Source organism: Antechinus flavipes, chromosome 4 (genome assembly GCF_016432865.1).
Source record: "Antechinus flavipes isolate AdamAnt ecotype Samford, QLD, Australia chromosome 4, AdamAnt_v2, whole genome shotgun sequence".
NCBI lineage: Eukaryota > Metazoa > Chordata > Mammalia > Dasyuromorphia > Dasyuridae > Antechinus > Antechinus flavipes.
In genome coordinates this window covers 484,133,775-484,156,749 of record NC_067401.1, presented here as the reverse complement: position 1 = coordinate 484,156,749, position 22,975 = coordinate 484,133,775, and positions in this window count along the sequence as shown.

Genomic DNA, 22,975 nt, shown 5'->3' with positions numbered 1-22,975 from the left:
TTCTTTTTTTTCCCCTTAAAAGACCCATAAATCTCCAAAGATTCAGCCTTCTTCCTTTACATTTCACTTAGCATCAAATTAAAGAGATGTCTCCCTATTTAAGCAGTAGTGAGAGAAAAACCTATCAGTGAGTGCACACACAAGCGCAGACCCAGACACAAACACATGAACTGATGAATCTGGATTAAAAATAAAGAACAGAATGGTTCTATCAATGAACACACACTTCATTTTTGTTTTCTTCTCATTGTCTATTTCGTAAAGAGGAGTATATAAGCGATGGGGATGATCATATAAAGGCGGGAAAAACACAACTGTCAGGCTTCAAGGACAAAGCCCCTCCTGACAATGCCGTTCCTTAAATCCAGACATTAGAGTCAAAGGAATGAGAGAAGAAGACAAAAAAAGAAAGAAAGCAAAGCAGCTCACTCATGGATAGCTTACTGAGGATACTGAGGAAGATTATGCTAATCTCCGCTTCATTGTCCCCTGCAAAATGTTTTCATATCAGCCCTTTTATCTGGGGAAGAAGGGATGCCCAACCTCTCAACTCGGTAACAGCCAGCACTTTCTGTGTGGTTTCTGCGTAATTAACACCGGCTCTGGGCCTTTTCATTTGTCCTTCTCCAGCTTATGGCCTTTAAGGATGTCCACAGGGGAGCGTCTCTCACCCTTTGCTTGTGGCCTGAGAGGCGCAGCTTATGCTTACATCTGTATGCCATCTGTTAATGGCAGAGGGAGCAAAACTTGGGCAAACTTTTACTTTTCCATCAGAGAATGTGACAGACCAAATCAGCTGGCCATGGGATTGATGAATTATTATTTTCCCCCTACCACTCTAAAGTAGGAATTCAAGCCAACTGGCGCATTTTGCACATCAGATTTCTGCCTCATTATAATCTAGCTTTCATTCAGGACTTAAACTACATGAAAGCAGTTGCTTAGGTGGGGAATTGAATGGACCAAAGAGATGAATTGGTTTTTTTTTGTTTTGTTTTGTTTTTAAAGGACTGAGTTTCAGTGTCCTGCTTATTTAATTTCAGAATCATGTCAGCTATGGGTCACATGGGATATTGTGGCAATGTGGAGACTGTTGGAGATACCATGGTAAGACAGGAGTGAAGAATAGAGATTGAAGTCCATCCAAAGTACCCTTGCTTTTTGTTGGCTAAGGTCAAATGCATAGGAAAATAATGCAAGCTGATTTTCAAGATGATAGGAGTTAGAAGGAAAGATCAAGAGAAGGTATAGGCCATAATATTCTTGATTATTGTACTTGTGGATGAGAGAATAATATGGTTTAGGGTTTCCTTGAAACATTCTAAAAGAAGGAGGCATCTAGCTGGAGGCTCAAACATCAGAGATACTGGAGTGTTCCTCAAATCCAGTTTGTAATAGACAGAAAAATGGGAAAAGAAAAAAGCTGATACATAAGTGGATAGATAGTTGAATAGACAGAGACAGAAAGAGACAGAGAAAGAAAGACAAAGAGACAGAGAGAGAGATAATACATGAATCAATGAATGAAACCTCCCTTTTTTGTTTTAGTGGGATTTCTCTGAGAATATGGGTAGAATCACAGAGCCTCTATCAATTCACATTGGATGACTCTCTGCTATGCAGACCTGATGTCCATGAAAGACATTGCAGGGAGTTGCTGAATTTAGATGAAAATAGTAAGCTTTAAAAAAAAATTATACTGAAATTTAGCATTTCCTTTAATTATAAATGTAAGTGATTTACTTTATTCTGATAAGTCATCCATTTAATTCACCAACCTGCTTAAAAAAAAAGTCCATTTTACAAAAGGGTTAAGAACTCCTATTTAAAAATGACTTTGGATGGATCAAAATTCAGCTACCAAAAGACATGGATCACTGCTAGGCCATAAAATCCTTGGGGGTAGAGATTGTCTTGATCAAGCTTTGTGTCTCCCTAACTCCTGGCAGAATGCTCTGTACTCAAGAAGAACTCAGTAAATGCCCTTTCATCATGCTAAATAATATCATTTTGTATCACAAAAATAGTTGCTATAAATATCTCTTAAAGTACATTAACCAACAGATAACCCTAAATAATTGTTTCTTTAATATTTGAGAAACAGTAAAATCTCCCCAAAAAGCAGATGGCAGTATAATAAATAGGAAGCTGGGCCTTCAATCAGGAAGAACTGAGTTCAAATCCAGCCTCAGACATTTGCTAGTTGTGTGCTCCTGGGTGAGCCACTTCACTTTGTTTGCCTTCATTTCCTCATCTAAAATGAACTACAGAAGGAAATGGCAAATCACTCCAGTCCCTTTCCCAAGAAAATTTAAAGTAGAGTCTTTTACCTATATGCCTCTTCAAGGTTTTTCCAACATCCCTGTTATTAAATAGATAAACTGGGCCTATGCCTGCTTAGAGAAATTTTGTTCAATGATTTTTCAATCATGTCTGACTCATTTTATTATATATATTTTATTTTTAATTCATGGAATAAAGGAAGCATTTCTATAACAAAATACAATTGAAAAGATAATTGAACAGGAAATGGTAAATCTATTAGGTAGAACTTATTATTCCTTCTAAATATATAATAAAGTTATCATGTGAATTTCTTTTTTTCTATTTTTCTCCTTTTTTATTCCCAATCTGCATTATTAATCTTAATCACTTAAGTACAATCAACAAAATAATAAATCAAGCCTCGATTTGTATTAGGTGCTGATTTCTTCAATGTACTCACCATGAAAATATAATGATCAGCTTTTGTGAGCTGGATCAAGCTTCCTTCAGCAGACCCTGTAGTCAAAAGTGTAATAATATCTATGTGATGATGTAATAATAATAATGAAAATGATATCATTATTTAGGTTTATAAAATATTCTACATGCAGTGTATAATGTTTGAGAATTGTAGCAATCCTGTGAACTAAGCACCATTTTACAGAAAAGAAAACTGAAATTGAGTGAGTGGTCCATAGCTAGTAAATGTCAAAAACAAGATTCATAACATCAGATTTAGATCTGTGGCCATCTAGTCCAACATCTTCACTTTAAAGATGAGACCGACTAATCCAACTTCCATGTTTTATACTAGAAGTAAGTAGATTTTAGGGAAATCAAATGACTCACGCAAAGTCACCTAGGGAGTAAGAAACCAAACGAGCTGGGATTCAAAGCCAGCTTTTCTTCCTCCAGATTCCTTGTACTCTAACCACTGTACCACACTGTCTCCCCTGGAACTAGAGTCTCTTCTTATAACAAGTTCATGATACCAAACTGTTTCAAGGAACACATTCATGTGATGCATACAAAGCCAGAAATTCCCTTGGCAATCCAAATGTAAAAGAGAGAGAGAGAGAGAAATCAGTTAGCCAGTTGCCTTCTGCCTTCACGTCTCAATTGATGTCTCTGATGCTTTAACCATTGTTGGCAAAATTGGACAGACCGAGTGACATAATGGAAAGAAAACCTGAGTAGGTATCAAAAAATGTGGGATTCATTTCAACAGTGCTATTCACTATATGACCTCTTCCCATTCCAGTCTGTCCTCCAAACTGCTATCAAATTGATCTTCCTAAGGCAAAAGCCTGACCCTGTCACTAATTTCTTGAAAAATCTTTCTGCAGTTCCCTATTGCTGCTAGGATGAAAATACCAACTCCTCAACTTGACATTTTCATACTCACTCTCCACAAGTGAGCTAGAACCTACCTTGCCAGTCTTATTTCATATCATTCTCCTTCTCCCATTCAACATTAATTTATTCAATTGAATTGGGCATTTCTTTCCACTATCAAATAGAAGTGAACATTAAAGCAATTACATGATCTCTAAAGTTCTGTCTGACTCTGTGAGTCTGTGATTCCATGACTATCTCTGCCCCTCTATTGCCTTCTCTGTAAAATGAGGGTATTGAGAATGTGGAGCTTTAAGATTTTATTCAGTTTTCACAGTCTAAGATATTACAGTCATGAAGATTCCCCCACCTTAGTGGCATAAGAGCAAGTGGAAGGTTCATAAATGTTCTACCGAGATTGTCAAGAAGGTTGAGAAGGTTTGCCAGGTGTGATGGAGGACCCTTTGCCACCAAAGTGGCACATCCAAGACCCTGAGCAATATCAGTCCTGTTGACATTAATGATCCTGCTTTCTAATGCAGGTTCTTTTCTAAAATAACCATACACTCAGGGCCTACCCCTTTTGGCAACGATGCTGTTTGGGCACCTGCCAGCATATGTACACACTTAGGGTATGACCTTTACTACAATAATGGCATTGGGCTAGTGCCAGAGTCCTGGCTTTGGCTTCATGCCCACAACCTGCCCAAGATGCAACACTCTCCCAGCAGTGACTCTCCCAGTCATGTGTAATTGCTGAGGAGGGACAGAGACTGGGCGTGGAAAATATTCCATTGAGGGGAAATGATTTATTTATCTTCATCATTTCAAATTACATTAACTTGAGCAAATAGGATGCTTTCTACAGTGCCACAAACACTATGAACTTACATTGAATGCTTTTTAATGATGGGTGGCAGAAGTAAAAGCAAAAATAAACATATTTCATTTTCTCTTCTAAATAATTTGGGCAAACAACCTTTGAGATCATTTTACGGGAAGTTTCTGCAGAACATTCTCTAAAATTATATTACAGACAACTTGTTGTGGAGAAATAATTTTTTCAAGGAATTTATATGGAGAGATGGATTACATGGTACTATATTATGAATTAGATGATAATACAATCAAATGGATTTGGAAAAAATAATCTAAAGGCAAGAATGAAATAGTGGTTGTTAATTATTCAGTGTCAAAATGCCAAGAGGTCTCCAGTAGAGTACCCCAGGGATCTAAGCTTTGCCTTGTATGAGTTAACATCTTCATCAGTGATGTGAATAAAGAAATAGAAACTTGTAAGGAATCAAACTTAGAGAAGACTGAAAACTAGCAAGTGCATCTAAACTGTGGGATGACATGAATTATAGAAACAACATCCAAAAGGCTACTGACAGGAGCATTGGGCAAATTTTTGTAGGATATTATTCATTGGGGATAAATGTAAAATCTAGCACTTGAGTAGGAAAAAAATTATACATATAATTTGGGAAGAGGCTTAGATTGATGATTGTTGTTCCAAAAAGATGTGAAGGTTGTTGAGTTGCAGACTCAATAAGAAACATGAGTGTAATGTGGCAGACAAAAAAAAAAAGCTAACTCCATCCTGGACTGTATTAAGAAAGGCAGCTTCTAGAAATAGGGAATAATGCTCCCATGGTCATCTGTTCTTATCAGACCTCATTTGAATAGTCTTCAACTCTCAGTGTCATGGTTTCCTAAAGACACCAATAAGCTGGTTACATTGATAAAAATTCAGAGGGCAACTAGCATAGCAAATGGTTTTCAACATATTTCATATGAGAATGAACTGAAGGAATTGGGCATATTTAGCCAGGAGAAGAGAAGCCCAGATGAGATTTGATAGGTAACATCATGTATTTGTAGGATTATCATATGGAGGAAGGATGAGATTTATTTTACAGAAGCCCAAATCAGGAAGAATGGGTAGAATTTAGACTCTTAGAAAAAATTTATTCTAATAATAAGAGCTAACAAAAAATGGAACCAAGTTATGATGGGCTCCCCTTCCTTAGAATGCTTCAAGCAGGGTCTGAAGGATTACTTCTCAGGTTTGGAATCACTGGGATTCCTTTTGTATATGGGTTCTAAGGTCCCTTTCAAATCTCAGATTCTATGATTCTGTGAGTGATTTTCCCATTCATAGAAATTTTCTATATTAATAAAGTCACATAGCTAGACACCATCCTCAACCCCCACCAAAAATAGAGGTTTCCAACCAGGCAATCATAAAAATAAGTTTTCCTTCACAAAGACACTATAGCTTGGATTTGTTCTGATTTTTAAAAGCATATATAAAGTCATATTATAAATAAAGAATTCTCTTCTCTCTTGGGATCTTAGCAGAGAAAGACAAGATAGAAACAAAGGGAATTGTCCAGCCCAAAAAAAAGTCCCTTAATTATTGGGTGGGTGGCTTCCTTGAAACATGCATGATTTACAAAGGGTTTCTGTGTGCCAACTTAAAATGAAAAATGAGTTACAGACTTTCTACCATAGTTAATCCATCTTCTGGTTCTCTCCCTAAGTGAGAGACATGATTTCTCTACACTATAATGATTATTTTATAATTATATGTGATCATATCTACCTTATCCCCATAGAAAGTAATCTTCCTGAGTCCCAGAACTGTTTTATTTTTGTCTTTGTATCTCCAAGGCTTGAACGTACTAACTGCTTCATAAATGCTTGTTGATTGATTAAATGATTAATAAATGTTTGTTGAATTGAGTCAAATTGAATTTTCCAGAACAATGATCTATAAAACTACATTTCCAGACAAAAAATCCTGTAAACTGAGAATCCCTTTTTAATAATGTTGCTTTCTAAATAGCCAAAGACACCTATTTCAGCCTTGCACCTCTTAGTTTGTGATATTCAAGCACTCCATGAATGTTCCCTCTCAAGAAAACAGCCTCACCATGAAAAATAAAGCTCTGCTTGCTGATTACCTGGAGGTTTACTTGCTGTAAGCTGTTTAGGCCACATGAAACCTGCAACACACTGTTAGATCTTTACAAATTTCATGAAATCTTTTTCGGATATCCCCAAAATCCTGAACTGCTTGAATCTTTTGTGTCCCAGCACTGGGGACTGACCCATAATCTCTTTCCCAGCCAGGATCCCAAATCTGCAGGCAACCTTGTCACTGATTCCAGCAGCTGCCTAAATCCAGCAGAGGGGATGCCAGCAATCCACCTTCTAAGAGAAGCCTACAAGGGCTTTGCTTTCCCAGTGCCTTGAGGAGGGCCTGAAAGGGAGGTCAGAGGTGACAAAAAAGATAAAGTGACAGGACAAGAAGATCAGTCAATCTGGACCTACTGGATGAAAACCTCCTGTCTGTTCTCTTCAGGATACTAACACATCATTTCATTTTGAAAAACCTCAGCTTGCTTGGAACAGATTGGGAGGGAGGGAGAGTTTTTCTCACCATTTTTTTAGGTTCTTTTTTTGTTTTTATTTTCTGAGAGCAATTTGGTTTTTTGTCTTGTGGTGGGGTGTGTGTGTGTGTGAGTGTGTGTGTGTGTTTTGGTCAGATCACTGTTCATCTATCTAAAAGCCTTATTCAGTTGTCCTTGTCACGAGTACTTTGTCTTACACAGGCCGCATTACTCTTGTAAACAGAGGCAGCATCAAAGTGAGAGCAGAGCCAGTCACATCAGTGGATTAAAGCCTTCTGCATGATAAAGTAGCTACCTAGGGGGGGATAAACTTAATATGTGAAAGAATGTTATTGAGAAGGAATAAAGTACCAAAACTCTGTCATTCTCTCGGTAATGTCCTAATCTAATGCCTGACACTGGGGCCTTAGGCCAGGGTTAGTGTTAATCAATGAAATAGCCATCTGTGTGCCCCATCCTTATCGCTATTTAAAACTAGCCTAAACTCAATTATTGTCCCTTAGAGACCAAGATGGGATATTAAGTTGAGTGAAAGGAATTGTGTCCCACAAAGGAATCCCAGTGTTAGAATGCGGAGGTGTCAACACTGCTAACTAAATTTCAGCTAAACAGAGATTAAATGCTGGTTCTTAGGACATGAAAAAAGTTGCATAGATTACATCTGACTAAGGCTCCTTGTGTAGAGAACAGCTAAAGTCTGCTTAGCAGAGTCATCAACCTGGAGTGTCCATTGTGAGCGTTGGCCGACATTGTCTGCTCCCTACGAGTATTATACAAGGGGTGTTGGAAAGGGAGGGGAAGCTACCACAAAGAGAAAAACCTAGATTCAAATCCTCAGCCAAAGATCTGAAGGATCGTAAAATTCCCAGATTCACAGCAGATCCTTGACTGATCATGGTTATTATAGAGAGCTGCCATTTAGTCTCTAAATGCTGGAAAAAGCCGTCCTTCAAACCTGCCTTAACCTCATTTTAAGGTGATTTTTGGCAAATGGGGTGAGGGGAAAATCTCCCAGTCTATATTAATTCATTATACCTTCCTGGTAGAAAATATCCTAACATTCATTTTCTTGATGTATTCCATTCAAAATGATGATCTCAAGGAATAGAGTCAGATGCAGAAATATGTAATGTGCATGTAATGTCACTCAGCAAGCACTGATTAAAAACTTGCTATGTGCCAAGAACTATGCTCAGCACTAGGGATATAAATCTAAGCAAAGGGGCAGCTAGATGGTGAAGTGGATAGAGCGCCAGCCCTGAAGTCAGGAGGACCTGAGTTCAAATTTGATCTCAGGCACTTAACTCTTCCTAGTTGTGTGACCCTGAGCAAGTCACTTAACCCTAATTGCCTTAGGAAAATATGTGTGTGTGTGTGTGAGTGTGTGTGTGTGTGTGTGTGTGTGTGTGCGCGCGCAAAAAAGAAAAATAGTTCTTGCCCTTAAGAGGCTGATATTTTAATGGGAAAAGATAACACATATAAGGGGAGCTGTAAAAGACAGAAAAGTACACAGTGGTATGGCAAAATCTAGGGAAGGAGGGATGACTGTTCTCAGTCTTTTCCTAAAATGTAGTTTCTGGAGAAACTCATTGAAGGGAAAATGGACCTCAGAAGTAGACTAAGGGGGCAATTGAGGTATGGTGGCATAAGGACAAATCAATAGCAGTACCCCTCACCCCAAAAAAGAAGGGAGAAAAATCTAGAGCCTACAGGACTACATCTGTCAAGCTGCAGGTTTGAATTTGTCTTCACCTTGCATTTAAACAAAATACATTTCCACATTCAAGACAACATTACTGTATAAGTCAATAACAGCGACAATAACTAAGCACACCGACCATTGATGACAGGTGCAAAAGTTCGCTCATTCTTGATATATACAGACAGGAAATTACCTTTTTGCCTATCTATCAGTTCATTTCCCAGTTTGTGAAATTCAAATTTATCTTAGGAATTCTGACTTTTGCTGGACTTTTGTTGTGTTCCTGTGAAAAGTAAATGAATCCTGATAAGAAAACCTCTTCTCTCAATTCTTTAGAAAGGCCTTTTGTTTTGCTTACTGACTTCTAGCGGAGAATCACGGTCTACCCCCTTTTAAGAAGTCAAATAACAAACTTATTCCCTGAGAGAGATGACAATGAGTAAAGGAAAACTAAAGACAATTGCAATTTCAAGCAAAACAAAACAAAACAAAACTGAGTCTCAGAGAGATGAAGTAGTCTTTTCTGGTTTCATTGTTAGCAAGTATTAGAGACAGAAATTAAATCCCCTTCTTGCCGACTGTGTCTAGCATCCTAGTGACTATATCTCAGTTCTTTCCCTATTGCCTGGCCCTTTAGAGGTACTTCATGAATATTTGCTGTTACAAGCTGAGTTCAATGTGCAAAGTTGCTTTTCTTTCCTGTCCACACGATCTGTATCTTGTCCGTCCCTCATTATTTGCATGTTGTCTCTCCCACTAGAAGAGCTCTTTAAGAACAAGGACTGTGATTTTGCCTTTCTTTGTATGCCCAACATTTAAGCCCCAGCCTGGGAACATTGCAAATGCTGAATAAATGTTTGTTGGTCACTGTTCTCTGATACACAGTAAGTGGTTAACAAATGCTAGTAGATTGAGTGGCTGACTGTTGCATAGGGAATGCTTAGGAGACCAAGAAGAAAAGACAAGAAGAGGTCAGATCCTACCTTTCTGTGTGAGTTTCCATCTTTATCACCTCAAAATCTTCTTAAAGTTTCCATAAATATGTCCGAGAAGTAGTAAATAGGGAAATGCCCTTGGCATAATTCAGTAAAGCTTATAAAGGAATACATACACAATTATAATAAATGATATATAATGCCTTGGAAACTGTCTGTCTGAGCCCTTACCTTGGCTGTCACTCAGGTCTGGAATATTCACCTTTCCCTTCCCTTATTAAAGCTGGCTCCCCTTAAAACTTCTCTCAAGCATCATTCTCTGAGGGAGGCTTTTCCTGGTCTCATCGTCTGCTTATATCTTCTCTTCTAAGGTTACTTTCCATTTAACTCTGTATTTATCTTATATGTTCTATCCAAACAGAATATAAGTTCCTTGTGGTCAGGTTATTTTTGCTTTTTTTTTTTCCTTCTTAGTCTTAGTCAGTGCTTGGTATATATAAAGCATCTAATAAATTCTTGTCAATTCATTTAATATATAGAAAACTCAGGTTATCCATTTAGTAAAAACACTACTATATCACTGCATGATGGATTAGGCACTATACTTGGAAATAGATTCAAATTGAACCACTAATTATATAACTGTAAGCAAGTCATTTTATTTTTCTGTGCCTCAATTTTTCTTACCTGTTCCAACCATTTAGGTGGGACCTGATACCTCTAATAATTCTGCCACTTATAAATCTATAATTCTATTTTTCATTTTACATGTATAAAGGTCAGAAAGGATCAATGATTTAGTCACTGGTTACATGGCTAAGCAGGATTTGAAACTTAGTCCCAAGACTACTATTCTATTACTTTAACATACATTTATGTAAAACATTCCTAGCACTTGGGATCTGTATCCAGAGGAATATGAAGACTGAATGTGGATCAAAGAATACTATTTTCACTTTTTTGTTTTTCTTTCTTGTAGTTTTTCTCTTTTGTTTTGATTTTTCTTTCACAAGATGACTAATACAGAAATATGTTTTAAATGATTGTACATGTATAATCTATAGCCTATTGCTGTCTTGAGGGGGCAGTAAGGGAGAGAGAGAAAAAAATTTAAAACTCAAAATGTTACAAAAGTGAATGTTGAATTATAATTGTTACTTAGGAAGCTCTTGGAGTTACAGTGTTTTACATGCCTTACCTTTTTTATTTGAACATCACCATGAGCAATTTTTGTGCAAGTATTATTATAATTATTTTAAGGATTTACAGTTCAGAGAGATTGGGAAATTTGTCCAAGATTGCACAGCTAATATGCAGGACAATAAACTTGAACTCAAGGCTTGGAATCAGCCCCACACCCAATCTTCTTTTCTGGGTAACACATTGCCTAATAAAAGAAAGATGAAAGAAAGAATAGATATGCTCTTCAGCAGCTAAAGTGGGGACTGAAGTATACTCCCTTAATTAAGGAGAGTACAGTGTAGCTGATTAACCTGCATGTTACCTTGGTAACCTGAGAATTATGCTGTAAATGAAATATGTTCAATGATAGGTACCTTTAATCAGACAAGAGGCTCGGGAGCATTTGAAATAAGAGAGCCACAGATCTGAGGTTTCTGGTACTTAAACTGTTCGTGAGACAACACTCTCTCCTGACAAGAGGAAAACACCACTATTACATATCAAGTGAGGGAATAAACCACAATGAACCGAATGCATTTTCTGACATACCCAGGGCACCCTAGAAAACATAGAAGTTCTGGTCACAGAAGCATTCCTGAAGAATATTATTGTGGCTATAATATTGTGGCTAAAACAAAACCTACTAAGGGTTATGGGACTTTCAAGAGACATAGAACTATCTGCCTAAAATGAAACAATGGATAAAAAGTGCTTTATAAACATTAAAGCTTTGGCCAAATGTCATTTTTTTCCAACAAGTCATCACATAATTTGAGGCATTCCTTAAAAAGGTGGATATCATTTTTTTTAAAATCCACATACAAAAAGATATCCTATTATCCACCTGTTGGTATCTTAACTATAATTCAAGACCCAGCCAAAGAAAAAAGACCTTGGAGATCACAAAGTTTATCCCCTTCATTTTACAAAGGAGATAAATGAAGTTCAGAAGCTGGAAAATAATTCATTAAAATTGTAAAAGGAGAAAGAGGGAATTGTAGATTGGGGAGAGAGAGAGACAGAGAGACAGAGAGAATGAGAATTTATTAAACACAATATACCAGATGGGAATACACATATAGGAAAATAAGAAAGTTCCTACTATCTCAAAAAATCTGCATTCTTTTTTAAAAATAGTTTTTTTTATTATCAAACATGTATTTTTTTCCTCCATTCCATCTCATTGTTAACTTAAAATGGAGAAGAAAGAAAGAAAGGAAGGAAGGAAAAAAGGAAGGAAGGAAGGAAGGAAAGAAGGAAGGAAAAAGGGAGGGAAGGAGGGAGGAAAGGAGAGGAGAGAAGGAGGAAGGAGAGGAAAGGAGAGGAGAAGAGAGGAAAAGAAAGGAGAAGAAAGAAAAAGAGAGGAAAGGAGAGGAAAGGAAAGGAGAGAAAGGAAGGATTTCTGTATTTCTGTTAAAAAAAAACAACTAGAAAACCTAAGAACAAATGAATATTTTCATATATCTAAAACAAAAAGGCAGCATTGTATGTAATGGGGAAAACTGAAGTTCCTTCCAATAAGATCAGGGTAAAGCAAGGATGTCTATTGTCAGCATTTTGTTAGAGTATTAGAAATGTTAGGTAGGACAATAAAAAATAAATTGAGCAAGAAACACAGGTAAAAATGACTTTTTCCATGTAATATCATAGTAGGCTTAGAGAACTCTAGAATCACTTAAAAAGTCATTGGAATAATAATTACAGCATATTTTGGGGATATAATATAAATCCTCACAAACCAGGGATCTTACATCCTCATCACAGAAACAAAGCAAAAGGGAAGCTGGAAAAAAAGGAGAAGTAGGCAGGAAGAAAGATTTTCATGAGGAGGGAAGGTATAGGAGGTGGATCAGTCCTAAGAGTGAATTAAGTGGGTATGGCTAGAACTCCTAATGAACTAATTATATTGGCCAGGGATTTTCCAATTAGAAAAGACCCAGAGCAGAGGCTCCAGATTCCAGGTTTCCCAATTTCCAGTCCAATATTATTCCTACTATATCAAGATAGTCAGTAAGTATTTATTAAGTGCCTACTTTGTGCTAGGTATTGTGCTAAATTAGAATAGTTAGAACAAAACATAGGACAACTGATATTGGTTTAAAATTGAAAAAGGAAGTATGACAAAGATAGATCTATATACACACACACATATGCAAAATATATCATGCAAAATATCAGGTGGGAGGAATCAAAAGTTGGAATTAAGGTTACCAGGAGAAATATCAACAATCCCAAATATGCAAATGATATCAATCTGATGACAGAAGTGAAGAAGAATTTTGATGAGAGTGAAATAGGAGAATGTCAAAGCTGGCTTGAAAGTTACCACACACATAAAAAAAGATCTTAGCAACTGGTTCCATCAATTCCTGGTAAATATGGGGATAAGAAATGGAAGTGGTGTCCAATTTTATATTCTTGGATCAAAGATCATTGTAGATAGTAACAACAGTCATAAAATGACTTAGAAGTCATTTCTTAAAGGAAAGAAAATATGAATAGCATACTAAAAAGCAGAGGTATCACCTTACCAACAAAGGTTCTGATAGGTGAAGATATTTTTTCAGTAGTAACATAGGGCTGTGAGAATTGAACTATAAGAGAAGATAAGTGCTGAAAATTGACCCTGTGGGGTTTTGAAATGAAATAGATAGATAGCATCAAGGAAATAATGAGCATGAACTTAAACTCTGAGTGATAATGGAGGATAGAAGAGTCTGGTGTTCATTTGTTGGACATGACTGGATAACTGAACAAGATTGTGCTAAATGTTCTCTCTTCTACAGTGGAAAGAGTATTAGATTTAGAATCAGGGAGGCTGAATAAAAATTCTGTCACTTACTTTTTGTGTGACCTTGGGTATATAATTTAATTTGTCTGGAATTCCATTTCTCTATGAATGGGTAGCTGATTGCAAGGGTTGAACTAAAGGAGTCATGAGATCCCTGCTCACTCCAAATATAAGACTATATGGTTGTCATTAGAGGTCAGCTGGATTGGAGTTGGTAGGACATAATGGAGAATAATATGGAATAAAGATCAGACAAGAGGAAGAGAGGCAGATTGTGAAGAACTTCAAATGCTAGGCTGAATATATTCCTGTAATGAAGTTAATAAAGTCTTTTGAACTGAAAAGGGGGCTATGCAACATCATCATGTCTATGATCTAGCAATCTTCATTGGGCTTCTGTGTGGATGGAGTAAAAAAACAAAGAGAACAATGTGGAAATAGCTGCAATAATCCAGTAAAGAGATGATAAGGACTTGACCTGGGTGAAAGTTAGATGAAAGCTAGAAGTAAAGGTAGGAAAGACAAGAGATGCTATTGAAAGAGAATTGCCTGGACATGGCAACTTGTAAGATATGGAGGCTGAGGGAAGAGGGAAAAGTCAAGAGTAATTCCAAGATTTTGAGTGTTGATGACTGGAAGAAACATAAAAAGAGACATTTAGAGGAGCTATCAGTATGGCTTGTGTTGGAGGGGTGGGTATATTCCATTTTGCACACATTGAGTTTGAAATCCCTACAGGACTTTTAGTAGGAGATAACAATATAATAATTCATCAGTAATCATGTGTCTGAATCTAGAGCATGGGGATCAAAAACAGATACAATTTTTGGAGGCAGTATCATATTTACACTGAGAGAGATTCTTTCATAATTTCTATCTGATACTTTTTGTCTCTTAAAGATATTCATTTCTACATCACTTATAGGTTGAGTCCATTGACAACAATCTATGTGCCAACTTTGAGGGGAAAACTAAGGGGCTTGGAGACTTGTTATGGAAATATCAAAGCCAATAATGTTGATTAGTAACAGGTTTAGGTGGGGCACCATGCTTGGGGAACTTGGAAGCTTGGAGGAATTAATCATGTGATGGAAGGTGAGAAAGAGAAGGCAGAGGTGCCAAAAGTTGAATAGGGGAGCACAGAAGGAGAGAAAGAAAGAAAGAAAGAAAGAAAGAAAGAAAGAAAGAAAGAAAGAAAGAAAGATAGATGACATAATTTTTCCCCAAGGCTAATGCCTATAAACAACTAAATGATAGGTAGAGAGGAAATTTACAAAGAAGATTGGGTAGGCAGTATTCAATTTTATTGAGTGTAAATGTTGGAAGGGACCTCAAAAGATTCCTAGTCCAATTTCCTAGGTCAGTTTCCTATTGATTAGTAACCCATTAACTCTCATGAAAAGAGAATTTCTTTCCTTGCTAAACAGTTAAAAATAATTTGAGATTTGCTGCAACTGAAGTACTCAATGCCTGCCTAACACTGATCAGGAAGGAAAACACAACAGGAAATATCAGGGACAGAACAGATGCCAAAATTTGGAAGTGGCTTAAACTCTCCGGGAAAAAAAAATGTCAACAGAATGATGGATTGAAGCAAGAAGAGTTCACCTTTAACTAGGTTTTACTCTGCATGGCATCAAGTAAGTAGCAACAGTGATATTCTGCAGAGTAAGGCAGGATCTGCCTTCTGAGAGGCAGGCTGTAAAACCGTCAATCTCTCTAATAAATGAAGTAGCAAATGGAAGGTGCACCAATGATAATATTGGGTGTCAGCATCTGTAAGTTGTTGGGTTTTAAGACTCAGTTTTAAAGAAGTTTTTCCTCTTTAATCACACAGTGAGTTTAATCTTACGTGGAAGTTTACTAGGTGTGAAATGATGCTTTTCTTTTCTCATTTCAGAATGTGTAGAATGGTCATAGGGCTGGGCAGAAAGCATTCTAATGAAGAAAGCAGGAGATTAAGAATCTGGTCCTGTCTTTGCTGCTGGAAAATTAACTAGTAGTATGCATTTTCCTGACTTAGCCAAAACATTTTTAATTACTTGAATATACAGAGAAAATGAACAAAAATGTTCTTACAGTTATGTTCTCTCACCTGGGCAAAGTATGGGAGGAGTGCAATTTAGAGCCTTAACCTGAGAAGACAAAGAAGAAATGGAGGAGGTATAGAGTTGAAAGATGAGTGACAGTTGGTACTCACAATGGGAGAGAAATTGGCAAAATTTAACAAAAGGGATGCAGATATGTTCAGCAGGACAAAGACTGAGTTGTGATGAGACGTTCTAGGAATATGTCCTGTAAGCTGGGCCTCTACTTCCCTAACTATAAATAGTATTCTTTTCTATGGAAACCCATTTCTTCCATAGTTTCATAGTCACTTTAGTCTATCTTCACACAAGTCTTTGCAGTGATGTCAGGCTCTCTAGAAACTCAATTGAGTTTCAGGTTCTGATTCTATACTATTATTATGGCTCACCATGGTCCCAGAGTCAATCATAGAATGGTGACTTAATAGCTATCCAAACCAGCTAAGTTACTCATGTTAAACTTGTATCATTTTGGGAAATGAAGAACATGAAATTCCTTAAAAATTATCTTTCCCTTAGAAACTGGAAAATGAATGGATGCCCATCAATTGGAGAATGGCTGGGTAAATTGTGGTATATGAATGTTATGGAATATTATTGTTCTGTAAGAAATGACCAGCAGGATGAATACAGAGAGGCTTGGCGAGACTTATATGAACTGATGCTAAGTGAAATGAGCAGAACCAGGAGATCATTATACACTTCAACAACGATATTGTATGAGGACATATTTTGATGGAAGTGGACTTCTTTGACAAAGAGACCTAACTGAGTTTCAATTGATAAATGACGGACAGAAGCAGCTACACCCAAAGAAAGAACACTGGGAAATGAATGTTAACTATCTGCATTTTTGTTTTTCTTCCCGGGTTATTTTTACCTTCTGAATCCAATTCTCCCTGTGCAACAAGAGAACTGTTCGGTTCTGCAAACATATATTGTATCTAGGATATACTGCAACATATCTAACATATATAAAACTGCTTGCCATCTAGGGGAGGGGGTGGAGGGAGGGAGGGGAAAAATCGGAACAGAAACGAGTGCAAGGGATAATGTTGTAAAAAAAATTACCTTGGCATGGATTCTGTCAATATAAAGTAATTATTAAATAAAATTTTTTTAAAAAAATTATCTTTCCATTATCTGGAATTGATTTTTCTTATCAGCAAAATGAGTTTTATGACACTGGCTTTATAGTTGCCTGGATTGCACCTTGTTGGTTAGATTTTCTGCTAGTGAGGATTAAGATTATTAATAAGTGACATATGAGGGCGTGAGCATCAAAACTTTGTATCCCCCTCCAATGCCCAATATTGTTTTTTGCTTAGGCAATGTATACCGAAGGGAGGCCTAGATGGCTTAGTCCCAGAAGTAATTGTGTGAACTTTTGGTGTAGAAAGAATGAAAGAATAGGTGATTGCTAACATCTGTGATTTTGAGGGTATTGATGAGAAACATCCCCATCAGAAAAAAATTGCCTAAAGCTCAATGATACTAAAAGGCTATTTTCATGGAATTTACTTGTACAAAAGGCCAGAAGAGAGACAACTATATGTGTGTGTGTGTGTGTGTGTGTGTGTGTATACCAACCAAATCTCAAAAATCTTAAATGGCTCCCTATTGTCCATAGGATAAAAATATAAACTCCTCGGTCAGGCATTTGAGGCACATTATGATCTGGCTCTACTCTGGATTTCCAGATATACTTCACATTATTCTCATTCATAGCCTTGATATTCTAGTCAAGAGGAAGCTATGTGATGCAATGGATAGAAGGCCGGACCTAGATTTAGGAAGTTCTGACCTCAAATCCAGCTTTAGACACTCAGCTATGTGATCCTGTTTGCCTGGGTTTCCTCATTTGTAAAACTTATTGGAAAGGAGAATGGCAAACCATTTCAGTATCTTTGCCAAGAAAATCCCAAATGGGATCATGAAGAGTCAGTCACGATTGAAATAACTGAACAACAAAAAATATTCTAGCCAACTCAACCTTTCTGCAGAGTCAGCATTCCATTTTCCATTTACATGCATTTGCAAAAATAATCCTCTCTGCCTAGGATGCTCTTCCTCCTCATCCTGCTTGTCAGAATCCTCAGAGTATTTCACTGATCGGCCCAAATGTCATTCCTTATATGAACATTACATTATAGTTCAATAATCCTGTGAGTGGGTGCTACTCTGGGCTCCATTTTGTAGCTGAAGAACTGAAAGACAGAAAATGACTTACCAAGGGTCACATAGCTATTAAATATCTGAAGCTAACTTTGAACTCAGGACTTCCTGGCTCCAGCCCTAGCACTCTCTCCATTACACCATCCAGTTGCCATTAGGGATCAATGAGTGCTCATTGAATTAAATCTCAAGACCACATGTGGTAAATTGTAGAGAAGATATTTGAATTGAACCCTTCCATCACATGCACGTACATACATATACCCCCATACAATCATACATACATACACATGCATCATTTTAAGTGGGACTTTCCCACTTATCTTTGAAGGGCACACCTAGTCAAATTAATCCCATTTCTCCACTCTATTTCTAATGAATGTCATATCCTCTTGCTTATCATATTAAAAATTATTTTTGCAGCATCACAGCATACAGTTATTTACTTCAGTTCTGTGAACCACCTTCAGTTATTCTGTTTTTCCTTCAGACCTCTTTAATTATGACTCTGGTCTCCTCTTTGGGCCTTCCCCTGAAATTCATAATCAAAACATGGATAATTAGGAAGTTTTCGAGGTTGGAATAGTTGATTTGGTAACAATGCCACCTGCTGCACTAGCGATGCGTTGAGGGTAATTACTTAATGGTGGATAACTCAGCAGGCCCAGTCCACTGGTTCCCTACACAACACCCTTCTCATTTTCTAGTAAATTAATGTCTCCTTTCCTAGACATATAGATTTTCTGTCATGCAGATGCTCTTCTGCTACTAGAGATGCATCCAGGCTCTGCTTTCCTATCACTGGGCAATTCTCCATAGATAACGAGAGCCCAATGTATTATGCATGCTCTAGTCTTCTAATAAATAAAAGGATTAACATGTTTGCAGCTGCCAGTGTGGGCTGTTAATTTGGTATTTCAGCCAACCGTGTGTGAAGGAAGATGAAGTAGCAAAGACCGTCCTACCCTTTATTGGGCACACAAGAACTGGTACATTTTTCCAACTGTCCCTTATATTGTTTGGGAAAGAAAAAATAGTGAACGGATTTATTTCCTTGCTTGTTCTCCCCTGCTTAATTCAGTTGAGAATGGGGAAGAAAAGTCCAGGGAATGTTCACAGTTAGGTTAACATGAGTTCTGGCTCACAATCCATTTACAATCAAGGCTCTCCCAACTTTCAGACAAGCCTGTGATTGATGCAATTGATAAGGATTGGAGTGCATTCATTAATGAAATCCATGTCATCCAAATCATATTAGAATTGGCCATTAATAACAAGGAAATTTTTATTGATTTTTAAAAAAATTATAATTATAAAAAAATTATATTATATATATGATAAATTTTGTAATTTAAAATAAAAAGATTGCATTTAGGCCAATTCAAAAATGCATCTATTAAGTACCTACTATATATTGTGATACACTATCTGGGGATAGTGACTGGATTTATGATGTCATTGATATAGGGATATTCCAGGTATGCGAATTTTCTCCAGCAATGCAGGTCAGTGCCTTCTCTTCAGTTTTAGAGATTTGCCAAGAATATTAAGAAATTAAAGAATTTGCCCATCATGGATTAAGGCAACATTTTAATCCCAATCTTCCTGGTTTCAGAGCAGATAATCTTTGACCTCAAGAGATTTACATTTCATTTGAGAAAATAATAAGTATTTAAAGAAATGTCAAGTATATGTAACAATCTCATTCCTGTTATAACCCAATAGGCAGCAGAGGGACCCTGGAATTGCCAAAGAGAATAATGAAGGTGGTAATACCAGTCAAATCAGCTTGCCACTATAATACCTTTTTGTTGTTTGCTTAGTTTTTTTTCCTTCTCATGTTTTTCCCTTTTGATCTGATTCTTCTTGTGCAGCATGGAAAATATGGAAATATGTTTATAACAATTGCAATTCTATATCATATTGTGTACTGTCTTGAGAAGGAGGAAGAGAGAGGGAGAATTTGAAATGCAAGGTTTTGCAAAGGTGAATGTTGTTTGAAAAAATAAAATATTATTAAAAAAACAAATTTTAAAAATTAACCTGCTAGATATTTTCCAATTAACAATAGGTCATTTCTCACTTTCCTGCCTTTGCAAAACCATCCCCTTTATCAAATATGAACTCCTTCCTCACCTTTTGGAATCCCTGGATTCCCTCAAAGACAACTAACTCAGTTGCCTCCTAAGGGTCCTTTCATGAGTCAACCTTATCTCCAATTGCCTAGCAGATGCATATTGAATGGTTTGGATTCAGTAATTCGGAACTTTGTGTGTTATAGAACTTTTGGAAGTCTAGCAAATTTTATGGAGTTTTTATTTTTAATATTTTTAATTTAATCATTTAATATTTTAAATACATAAAAATTCATAGGATTATGTCAATTCTGTTGTTCCAATAATTTTTTGAAAAAAATGTCATAGAACCCAGTTATAAAAACTAACACCTGGATTAAAGAGGAGAGACTTGAAAGAGAGCAACCAATTAGGAGATATGGGATGAGAGATATTTTGAGGGTCAGGTGAGGATTTTTAAAAGATGGCTCCTAATCTGTGATTCAGTAACCAAATACTGTAACCCATCCATACCTCTCCAAGTGGTCCACAATAGCATGAGAAAACCATCAACCAGTTTAGTAATCCTGTAAAAAAAAAAAGGAATAAGGTTAGACTAGCATTATGTGTTTTGATGAAGCCATGATAGTTTTGTGTGCTAACCAATTTATTTTCTAGTTATTCACTAATCATGTCTTTAATAAATTCTAGAATTTTGCCGGAATTGAAATCAAGCTCACTGACCAACTGTTTCTAGACTCCTTCTTGATCTTTGAAAGAATTGGTCCTGCCTTGAGAAATAATTGATTACCCATGATTGGAAGTCTTTAATCAGAATCTGGTTAGTTACTTCTTGGGGATTTTATAAAGGAGATTGCCACTTGGATTTAGATTGGATCAGTTGATCTCTGAAGTTCCTAACTCCAGGGCACCAAAATTTAAAAGACTAAAATGTCAAATAATAATTTTTCAAAGGTTGTAGAATTTTAATTTTTATTATACTTATACCTTGAAAGCACTTTTACTTCTTTAGTAGCAGAGATGCTAATTAGCAAGAATAACTAAATTAAGAAACTAATGAAGAATTTATTTCCTGCCCCCTCAACCTGATCTTCCAGGTGTTATTGATCACCCCTCCCAAAAATGTTATGTCTACTTTGTACATATTTCATATTTATATAAAATGCCCCTGTGTTTACATATGGTCTCTCTTTTTCCAACATGCTAAGTATAGGGGAAATAATTTACATAATAATAATAAACAGTAAGCATTTGAAAAACTGTCCATCAGATATTATTTCCTAAAATGTTCACAATCTATTACTTGCTGATGATATCACAGCAATCAGATACCAAAGCAGGAATATGTCAGGAGAATACCACAATGCACAAATTTGTAGGGAAAGGGGAAGACAGATATTTGTGTTTCAGCTATTGATATGTCTGTGAGGTATTACCACCCACTCACCCTCTCCCCATACTCCACTTTACTCAAGGGTATCAGGGGAGAATATTCTTGAAACATTTCCAGAGATGAACTGAACTGGCCTAAAACTATCTTTCTCCTACCACTTTAGAGAAATGCAATGCAAAAGGACCTTAGAGAGTCCTAGCAAGCAATAGCAGCCCTGTGAAGTTGTTGACATACTGTAAGCCTGCAGGAAGCCTCTGACTCAGTACAATGCTCCCCATGGAGCTAAAGGTGGGTGTTGTTCTAAGTGTGTGATGATCCAACTGTTCACTAAAAAATATTTGATTAACTTTGAGATGTCTCTGATGGCCCAAAGCTAGAAAACAACCCAAAATCAGGGAAGTTGGGAAATGAGTAATTATGTTCTGCCTTCCTACTGAGGAAAACTTATAAATGTCATGAAGCTTTCTGCTAGAAGAAATTGCCTTTGCTGTGTTTTTTTCTTTTTTTATGAAGGCTATTTGACTTTTTAAGAGATGGGGGATCATGGGAATATAGGTAGTTAGCCTTGGAAGGGATTTTAGAAGTCATTTAGACTACTCACTCTTTTATCTGACAAATGAGAAAAGTGAGGCCATAGTTAACAAAATGGCAGAAATGAGTCCTTGAAATCTTAAGAGTTGAAAAGAAATTGGAAAAAAAAAGAGAATTGGGTGGGGGAGGAAGGGAAGTATAAAAGTTGTTCAAGTGATCTAGACTATTAACCCCTTCATTTTACAATTGAGAAAAGTGAAAGCACAGTCAACAAAATGGCAGATGGAAAACCTATGAAATCTTAAGAGTTGAAAAAAATGAGAAAAAAGGAGACTTGAGTGGGGGAGAGAGGGAAGCAAATATATATATATATATATGATATTTGAGTATTAGAAGGGTTGTCATGTAAAAATAGGACTGAAGCAGAGAGAAAACCAGAAGCAGTGAGTGAAATAATGTGGGGCAGTAGATATAGACTTAAAATGGAAAAAAAAAACTTTTTTAAATCTTTTTATTTATTTCAATAATACACATTTCGAAAATTATCATGCTGCACAAGAAAAATCAATCAAAAGGGGAAAAAATGAAAAAGAAAACAAAAAATGTGAAAATACTATGTTGTGATCCACATACAGTCCCCAAGGTCCTTTTTCTGGATATAGAGGACTCTCTCTATTACAAGTCTATTGGAATTGGCCTGAATCACCTCAAGTGATCCTAACTATGACTCCATTGTATTTGAATGACTTCTTTCTTACTGCTTAAAGTATTTTCTCTTTATTCTGGGAGTTCTGGAATTTGGCTATAATATTCTTAAGAGTTTTTGTTTGGGCATATCTTTCAATAATGATTGGTGAATTTTTTCAATTTTTATTTTACCCTGTGGTCCTAGGCTTTGGGAGAAGATTTCCTTGATATTTTTTTTTGAAATATGATACTTAGGCTATTTCTTTGACTATGGCTTTCAGGCAATCTAATAACTCCTAAATCATATCTCTTCCAGCTAGTTTTCCAGGTAAATTTTTTTCTAAGATGTTCATATTTTTTTCTTCTTTTGATTTTGTTTTATTGTTTCTTGGTGCCTT